Source organism: Quercus lobata, chromosome 6, assembly GCF_001633185.2.
Source record: "Quercus lobata isolate SW786 chromosome 6, ValleyOak3.0 Primary Assembly, whole genome shotgun sequence".
Lineage (NCBI taxonomy): Eukaryota > Viridiplantae > Streptophyta > Magnoliopsida > Fagales > Fagaceae > Quercus > Quercus lobata.
In genome coordinates this window covers 38,651,464-38,661,423 of record NC_044909.1, presented here as the reverse complement: position 1 = coordinate 38,661,423, position 9,960 = coordinate 38,651,464, and the positions used below count along the sequence as shown (strand labels likewise).

General features: G+C 33.5%; 1 pseudogene; it reads left to right on the top strand.

The window, feature by feature from the left end:
• The first annotated feature begins 5,356 nt into the window (after positions 1-5,356).
• LOC115950253 lies at positions 5,357-7,489 on the top strand (annotated as a pseudogene).
• Positions 7,490-9,960: the final 2,471 nt, after the last annotated feature.

Here is a 9,960-nt window from a genome sequence, read left to right as displayed (position 1 = left end):
TTGGCAACGCATAATAATTTTTTTCAATTTTTTATTTTGAAAAAAATTAAACAATATAGTTAATTTAATACCACATGCAGCTTATTTGGTAAAAAACTAAAAATTAAAACTAATAAAAAAATCTTTTTTTCTTTTTGAAAGTAAAAATCATTTTTTAGTTTCTGTTTATTTTTAGAATTACCATTCGTAAATCTAAATGCACCGTTTTCACGCAATCCAAACAAATTAAAGGAATGGAATGGAATGGAATGATCATTAAAGGAATGGAATGGAATGGAATAGAATGGAATGGATTTAGTAGGGAAATGAATGGAATGGAATGTGATTTAAAAATCTTGTTTGGATGTTATAAAATAAAGGAATGGAATGGAATGGAAAGTAAGTAACACCGTTTGGGAGTGACATTGGAAGGAATGGAATGGAATCATTTTATAATAACATTACTATTATACCCCTCATTTTAAAGAACATAAAAAATAATCAATGAGAATTTATAATTGCTTTGAAATGCTTAGTATTTAGTGGATGATGTGAAACTAGTTAGCCACAATTGGGTCTGTGTTAGATTATTGAATTACAATATTGTTTTGTCAAGGTGAATAGATTGTATCACACTAATAAATAATTTAACAGATGAAGATAATGGCATGAAAAATTAACAATAGTACAATTTCTTTATTTCAATTTGCAAATTTTTTTTAGGGGCTGCTAGTTTTAGATTGGATCTTTTTTGGCTAGTATGCTTTACAATGGATTTGATAATTTAATACATCTCCATCTCCCAATTTCATTAAGGAAAAAAAAAATTATTGTAGCTAAAAAACAAGTTATGTATATTTCTATGTTGTAAAGCAATTCACGCATCACATATTTATTCTCAACAAAATAAATATTGTCTAACAATGCAAACAAATATCTTTAAAAAAAAAAAACTCCAGTAATGAGTCATGCCAAAACAAAACAAAATAACATAATCCATTCCAAAACTAAAGTTGGCCAAAAAATCCAACACTTTTTTAATTTTTAGGCCTAGATATCAGTGTCAATAAGACACATTTGCGCTCATGATCTGGGCAACCAAAGAACATCTCTTTATAAGTTGGATTTTCCATCAAAAATATGTAGGTCTCAGGCATAAAAAAATTTATATTAAAAATAATCTACTCCAACTTATTAAAGTTCTAAACTACTATTATTTTAATTAAAATACTTTTCATTTTATTTTCTTCTCATTTTAAATTTTTTTTACTCTTGTTTTTTTCTTAACCACACACCTGTCCTTGTACACTAATGATTGGGCAGAGTCATGTTACTCGGTCCTAGGCTGAATCATTTTCATGTTCAGCATTAATAGTAAAAAAATAAATTTCTATGCTAACTCAGTGTATGATTTTCTGCAACAGTGCATTACTTTCTAGTTTCTTCTCATTTAAATTATTTTTTACTCTTGGTTTTTTCTTAACCACACACCTGTCTTTTGTCTAAACTTGTACACTAGCTTTTGTAGACATTTCCTCTTAACCATACATGTGGTGAAGCCTTGGAGCTATTAACTAATTAGATGGTTGACTTAAAACTACAAGTGTACGTAACACACCACTTGCTTCATAAATAACAGAAGAATCAAAGAGGAAACAGAGTAAAAAGCAAATTTGAGTTCTCTAGCAGTTCTCAGTTTCAAATTCACAGTAGTTCTACAACAGTTTTCCAGCAATTCTCACTTTCAAATTTCTAAATACAATTTTTTTTTAGCTGTACAGGTAACAACAGTTTTCGTTTCTTTTCACTTTCAAGGTTTTTTCGTTTCTTTTCACGTTCAAGGTTTTTAGTTGTACAGAATGTAGATTGTTTTGGTTTTTAGGTGTACAAAAACACTATATATCACTCTCATGAATCACTAGCAAATAGTTCATAAAAAAATAAAAAATAAAAATAAAAAATAAAAGAAAAAAAGACTAGCAAACAACCGAAATGAAAAAGAAAAAGAAAAAGATAGACATACTTGATTTGAGCAATATTTGAAAACTGCAGCAGACAAAAAAAAAAAAAAAAAAAAAAAAAAAAAAGACTAGCGGCAGCAGCTTCACTTTGTAGAGGACGGACAATATTGTGTAAGAATTATAGCTTTATTTTTCTTACGGCCGAATGAGAAAAAAAAGGTTGATATTAAAGGGGTATTTTAGGGATTTTAACAAAAATTTCATTAAACCTAAATTCATTCCCTCCCATTCCTCCCAATTTTGAGGGGAACAAAAATTTGAGGTTTTGAGGGAAAAGGGAGGAATGAGCATTCCCTCATAACCATTCCATTCCCTCCCACTTAAACTTCCAAACGAGGGAATGGACATTCCATTCCCTCCGTTAAAACTCCCAAACAAGAGGAGGGAAGAATATTCTAAAAATATTCCTTTTATTCCATTCCATTCCATTCCATTCCCTCCTCCCAAACGGAGCCTAGAAGTTGGCAACGCATAATAATTTTTTTCAATTTTTTATTTTGAAAAAAATTAAACAATATAGTTAATTTAATACCACATGCAGCTTATTTGGTAAAAAACTAAAAATTAAAACTAATAAAAAAATCTTTTTTTCTTTTTGAAAGTAAAAATTATTTTTTAGTTACTGTTTATTTTTAGAATTACCATTCGTAAATCTAAATGCACTGTTTTCACGCAATCCAAACAAAGTTTTACTATGATCTACAAAATATTAATTATAGGGATTTGATTTTAAAATTTGAATTGGACAGATTTCAAAAAAAAAATAAAAATTGAATTGGACAAAGAACCAAAAATGAGAAGTTCTTGGTTTTTGTCCAAAATGGATCGAATTAGTGACATTATATTATAATAATGTAATTAATATTATAAATACATAAAAATTTGGTTTTATTCTTTTTACATTATTCTAAATTTGGCTTTCTATCTTCTTATTAAAAAAAATTAAACTAAGTTAACCACTAATTAATAGTCATGCATTAATATAAAGAAGAAATAAATGGTGAAAAATTAATATTTATCCGTGAAATAGCGTAAGAGGAAAGAGATTTCAAAAGTTGCAAATCCATAAATCTAATAATAATAATGAGACTAACGACAGCTCTCAAGCAATCAAATGATAATGGGCAAGTTTTTCTAAATAAATACATAATAAATGTTTTCATCAATTTAGTAACAACTACAAATAAACTTAAAACCCACAATCAATCTTCTCAAAAAAAAAAAAAAAAACCCTTAAAATTCACAACTTACAAGACCCAAAACAGAACATATACAGCGTAAGTGTATTTTTGCCATCTTTATAGCAAAGACACTACAAACTACAAAGTACAAACAGTAAACATATATAGCAAGAGACTGTCAAAGACTAAAAACTCAAAAAAAAAATATATATATATATATATATCAAAACACTATAACCACACACACGGTAATTCAGTGAAAGAGACTTTATCATAAACGGATTGAGATTAGGTGCAATACGCAATAACAATGGATGGTTGAAATTGAAAGTTGAAAAAAACAACTTTCAATCTCAACCATTGAATAAAACAAAGTTAAAAAAAAAATGAAAAAAGTTAAAGTTAAAAAATAAGAATGGTAAAAATATATGTGAGAAAGAGTGGGGTAATTGCACCCGATGCAATACCATCCAAATCCATCATAAACACACACTCACATGGTGAAAGAGAGAGTTGAAAATACCAAATGAGGCAACAACAGATCAAGCGATGGCAACAGATCAAGACAGACCAACGTCTCACGTCGATGATGCAAGGGCTAGATTAGGTGACATAGCGCCACAGTGGCAAATCGTGGGTAACCTTTTAGCTTTGGGTTTCAAGAGTGAAGAGGAATAGTGAGAGAGGACTGCATTTTTCTCTCTTAGATTTTGGTTTGACCCTTTTTTATGGTTTTTTTAAAATTTGATTTATGAGCTTTTTTTTTTTTTTTTCCTAAGATAAAAGACCAAAAAATTTCAGTTGGTCTTGCTATTTATTTTTTATTTTTGGAGTTTATTTAGTTGGGCTCTAAAAAAAAATTTATTGCAAAGTGAAATCAATTTTTAAAAAAATATTATAAGGCAAAATTTAAATACAGTACTTTAAGTGTTATTACCCTTTTACTTTAAGGGTACGTTTGGTACACTGAATGTAGATTACATTAGGAATAGTAATCTTTATTACTAGGAATAGAAGACATTGTAATGGAATAGCTATTACTATTCATAAGTTTGGTTGTTACATATGGAAAGCTTGTAAAAGATGATATATAAGGAAATTTTATATTTTTGGAAATATATTAATTTTAAAACCCATTATATATACTAAGGAATAGCTATTACATCCATTTTAAAGAGGAATAACTATTCTTCAATTTAAAAAATAGTCATTCCAATGTAATAACTAATCCATGTAATAAAGATGCAACCAAATGACCGAATTGCTATTGCACATGAATAATTATTCCATTACAGGAGCTATTACAGCATACCAAACGTACCCTAAGTGTTATTATCCTTTTAAGATTCTATCATTTGAATTTTTTTTCATAAAATAAAAGTATATTTTTTTAATTAAATAATTATATGACTGAATTTTAAAGAGAATAATTTAAGGACCAGCCCAAATATCCTAAGTTTTGTCTTATATTATATACGGTATAAAAAAAATAATAAAATAATAATAATAATAAAATAAAATAAAAAATTTGAAGTTAGCGCTGCCCTCATCAGACATTCCTTCGGTGAAAATAGGTAACTACGCATAATTTTTCAACCATATAGTTAGTAGTTTCGGTTTCTAAATTATATTATTTACTAGCATCTCGAGTCTATGAGACTCAATTTTGGCCTATAAATCGAGTCTTAAAAACTCGATTTTCATGGTCTGATGTGGCATATTTTTCCTACGTGGAAATCGAGTCTCTAAGGCTCGATTTATAAACCAAAAAATTTAAAAAAAATTCTAAGTCTCTTATACAAGCCGAAATACCCAAAAAAAAATTTAAGAAATCCAGAAACACAACAATTAGAGGGAGAAAGCTAGAGACTCATCAGATCTCGGCCTGGGCGGAGAAAGCTAGAGACTTAGATCAGATCAGATCTCGCCCTGGGTCGCGCGCTGCCTGGGCCACGCGTGGCCTGGGTCGTGCGCTGCCTGGGCCATGCGCAACTTGGGTCGTGCGCTACTTGGGTCGCGCGCTGCGGCCTGGGTCGCGCACGGTGGTTCTGGGTTCTCCTCTGTTTCTGGTTTTTTTTTTTTTTTCTCTCTCTCTCTGATGTGAGTGTAAAGTTATAAGAGTTATAAATCGAGTCTTAGAGACTCGATTTCCATGTGGTCGTCACGTGGAAAAATATGTCGCCACATCGGAAGTAATTAGAGCATAGAAATCAAGTCTTTGATGCTTGATTTATAAGCCAAAATCGAGTATCATAGACTCGAGATACTAGTAAAAAATATAGTTTAGAAACCAGAACTACTAACTAGATAATTGGGAAATTATGGCTAGTTTTCCATTTCGTATCATTCCTTCTCTCTCTCTATATATAAATGTTAGACAGGGCCTCGAAATGCAGAGTGTTTTCAAAAACCACGACTTTCTTCAGCAAACACGCCACTCTGTTCAACAAACAGACACAAAACACTCATTTCCTCCTCCTTCACACAACTTCAAATGTCGAAACACATAAAGACAAAATCCCTCAAATCCATACCTCTCAAATGTCGAAAAGGTATACAGAGTTTTAAAGAAATTCCACTCAAGCGTTCCCAAATTGGAACTCGCTTTGCAACAATCTGGTGTTGTTATGCGTTCTGGTTTAACCGAACGTGTATTGGATCGCTGCGGCGATGCTGGGAACCTGGGGTATAGTTTTTTCATTTGGGCTTCCGAACAGCCCGGTTATAGCCTTATAGGCATAGCTATGAGGTTTACAAATCTATGATTAAGATTTTAGGGAAAATGAGGCAATTTGGTGCTGTTTGGGCACTGATTGAAGAGATGAGGAGGGATAATCCCCAGTTTATATCCCCACAAGTGTTTGTTGTTCTGATGAGGCGCTTCACCTCGGATAGAATGGTTAAGAAAGCCATTCAAGTATTGTATGAGATGCCAAAGTATGGTTGTGAGCCTGATGAGTATGTGGTTTGGGTGTTTGTTAGATGCTTTGTGTAAGAATGGCTGTGTTAAGGAAGCTGCATTGTTATTTAAGGATATGAGGGTTCAGTTTACACCTACGCTTAAACATTTTACATCGTTGTTGTATGGTTGGTGTAAAGAAGGGCAGCTTATAGAAGCCAAGTTTGTGTTGGTGCAGATGAGGGAGGCAGGGTTTGAGCCCGACATTGTGGTTTATAACAATTTGCTTAGTGGGTATGCTCAATTAGGGAAGATGAGTGATGCCTTTGATGTTTTGAAGGAGATGAGGAGGAAGGGCTGTGAGCCAAATGCAACTTCGTATACTATTTTGATTAAGTGCCTTATCAATGAAGTGTAGGTCACAACATCAGCTTCACAGCCACTTCACTGCATCTCAACGAAAACCTACACTTCATTGATAAGTGGTTTTTGCAAGTGGGGGAAGATTGATAAGGGTTATGAACTTTTGGATGCTATGATACAGCAAGGACATACTCCGAATCAGACAACTTTTATGCACATCATGTTGGCTCATGAGAAGAAGGAACAGCTAGAAGAGTGTATGGAGCTCGTGGAGGGGATGCGGAAGATTGGTTGCATTCCTGATCTTAGTACTTACAATACAGTGATTAGGTTAGCTTGCAAGTTGGGAGAGGTTAAGGAAGGCGTTCGGCTTTGGAATGAAATGGAGGGAAGTGGACTTAGTCCAGGGCTAGACACCTTTCTCATAATGATTCATGGGTTTATTGGGCAAGATTGTCTGCTTGAAGCTTGTGAGCACTTCAAAGAAATGGTTGGGAGAGGTCTTCTATCTGCTCGTCATTATGGTACCTTGAAGGAGTACCTGAATTCTCTATTAAACGCCGGGAAGCTTGAGATGGCTGAAGATGTATGGAGTTGCATCAGGAGTAAAGGGTGTGAGCTTTATGCGTTTGCATGGACAATTTGGATTCATGCGCTCTTTAGGAATGGGCACGTGAAGGAGGCTTGTTCATACTGTCTGGAAATGATGGATGCGGATGTAATGCCACAGGCAGATACTTTTGCTAAACTCGTGTGTGGTTTAAGGAAACTTTATAACAGAGAGATTGCGGCTGAGATAGCAGAGAAGGTTAGGAAAATGGCTGCAGATAGACAGATCAATTTCAAGATGTATGAACGGCTAGGAGAGAGGGACTTGGAAGAAAATGTCAAGGAGAAAATTGATGGGAGGAAAAGGAGGGCTCGTCGACGCCAGTGGGATGGAGGGCATGATAGAACTAAGCTTTAGTAGTTTGAATGAGAGGGTTTCTATGAAGTAAATCAATTAGTTAGCAGATTGTGCGCAAGTCATATGTTGCCAGCCAGTATTTAGGTAATGCACTTCTCATGAATAGTTAGAGGACTGGACCCTCTATTTTTTTTTTTTTTTTTTTTTTTTAATATATGAAAAACTTTGTCTGGATGTGTTTGGGATGCAACCGTTGCAATGGGTCTTTGCTAATGGACATGGGAAAGAGCAGCTTATTTTCACTAGCATTCTTTCTTGCCCGTATGTTCCATCAATTTGTTTCATTTTTGTTATATTGTGCTATTTATTACACTGGGTTCGCCTATTCACTAGAATATTGTTCTATTCTTGGCTAGATGTAATTCATGTGTTACAGAAGAAATCCATTCCTCTTCAAGAACAAGGGATGTTTTGATTTCGGGCAAAAAACTATGACACTCTGGTATCTAGATTGAAACACTCACACTGCCACTTTCCTGTCTTTTAAGTGTGCATATGGAATATAACTTCTTATATCCTCCTGCTTGAGAAAGGTGGGAGATCCAAGAGCATTACATACACTTAAGGCTATCACAATTTTGCCAGACCATTGCTTATGCAACCATGAGGTGCAGATGGTATCACATACTCGAGTCAAATTCTAAAAGTAGCCTGAAACATACTGTTTCTGGGCAATTAATCATAAGGGTCAAACTGTGATAGTGTACAATTTTGCTTTGCCATGTTATCCTGCTAGTATAATTTACTGCTAAATTAGTCTAGTGACTAGTGAACATGTTACACTGATGATTTATTTTTATATTATTAATCTACTTTGTATTTGTTGTGGCTATTTTCACTTTTGCAGCCAGTGGCATCTGAAATATATCATATGGTGTACAACCTACATTAGAAATTTTTTTGTCCTTCTTATTATTACACAAGGAAGGTGAATAAGCATGTCTTAATTTCTTGTGCCTCAGAATTGATTCTGTGTCAAGATTGGTGGCTATTCTATCTTCTTAAATTCCCTCCTCAATTAGTTGGGTTCTACATTTTTTGCAGATTTCATAATTGCAATCTCCTTTTCATAAATATCTGGTATGTTTTGTCATTTTCTTTCTCTAATAGTTATATTTGGCTATATTATTATCTCATACTGCATGATCCATAATATTATGCATTTGAACCATTCTGCATGGCAGATGGCACTATGTGGATGTAGGTTGCGGTACCTATACTGGGGGTTGATAAATCTATCCATTCTTATGCTTGGATTGGATCCCATCAAATAACAATCAAACCCCTGCTTTATATGCTTATAAAGGAACTTAAGCTTCCATTATGATCTCCCCTATTAGTTGACCAAGTCTTTCAAAAGTTTGATGGATAGAATGATTTGGCCATTTCTTCACTCTCATCGTTTGGGCTGTACTCTTACCTTTTCTGTGTGGCTTTGAAACAGTCTGTCTATGAGATGGGATAAAACTTATTCAGTCCTGTGAACTTCTGATGTTGTTGATAAACTCAGTAGGCTCACTATAAGGTGGCTTTGCTTCCTTTATTTATGCTTAAAATAGAGTATTACACTTGTCACTTGAGCGTCTGAGGTAGTGATAGCTTTCTCATTCTCAAGTGGAGCAGAATATTTGAATGTTATTCCTTTCTTACTATTGGCTGGTGCATTTATACTATTCCTAGTAATTAAAAGGTGGAATACTTTTGATAAGAAATTAAAAGGTGGTATTACTCTGTTTCTTTTTCTGTGGTCATTGTCAGTTCATAAGATGTTTCCTGCATGTCGTAGAGCCTTTCTGTAACACAACAAATTTTTTTTTTGTTCATGACCGTGTCCAACTTTCAATGTCAATTCCAAATTTTTGATGTTCATGACTGTCTCCAACTTTTAATTACTAGGGTAATGCCCAGGTAGGGAAGCCATTTTGGTTGCTCCCTCCTACCCTTTTTTGGTTATCAAAAAAGAAAATAGAAAAAGAGACTGTCCAACTCCAACAATTCAGCATTCATTACTGGGCTTACTTGTTCAAAGTGATGGCTATGGTGTATTCTTAATTATTGTCCCACGAGAGGGATATTGTTTGACTTATTATTTAATTAGAATGATTCATGAAAGAATATTCCAAAAGTACCCTATTGTTTGTGCTGTGTCCACAATGTGGATGCCATTCCACATTAAAGGAAGGTGGATGCTGCTTCAACTGAAGTTGTATTTGAATTATGCTTTTATTTGATTAGAAAAAGGATACTTGAACAATTTGGATGGTAAGATAATTTAGGTTGTCATTGGTGCTTATGGACGTGAGATTTCTGTCTACTGTTGGTATGCCATTGTGGGATGAGTATCGTTGTAGATGTTGTAGCTATTCGCATATCTTTATGATGAATAATAGTAATTCTAAATAAATAGGAAGCCACATTTTACCACTAAGTATGGGATTATAGTAGAAGAACCTATAGAGCATTACCATCAGCCATTGCAAAATTATGCCATTTTAACACATCAAAACACTTACTTTATGATTTTACCACATCATTTTACAATATCCCATT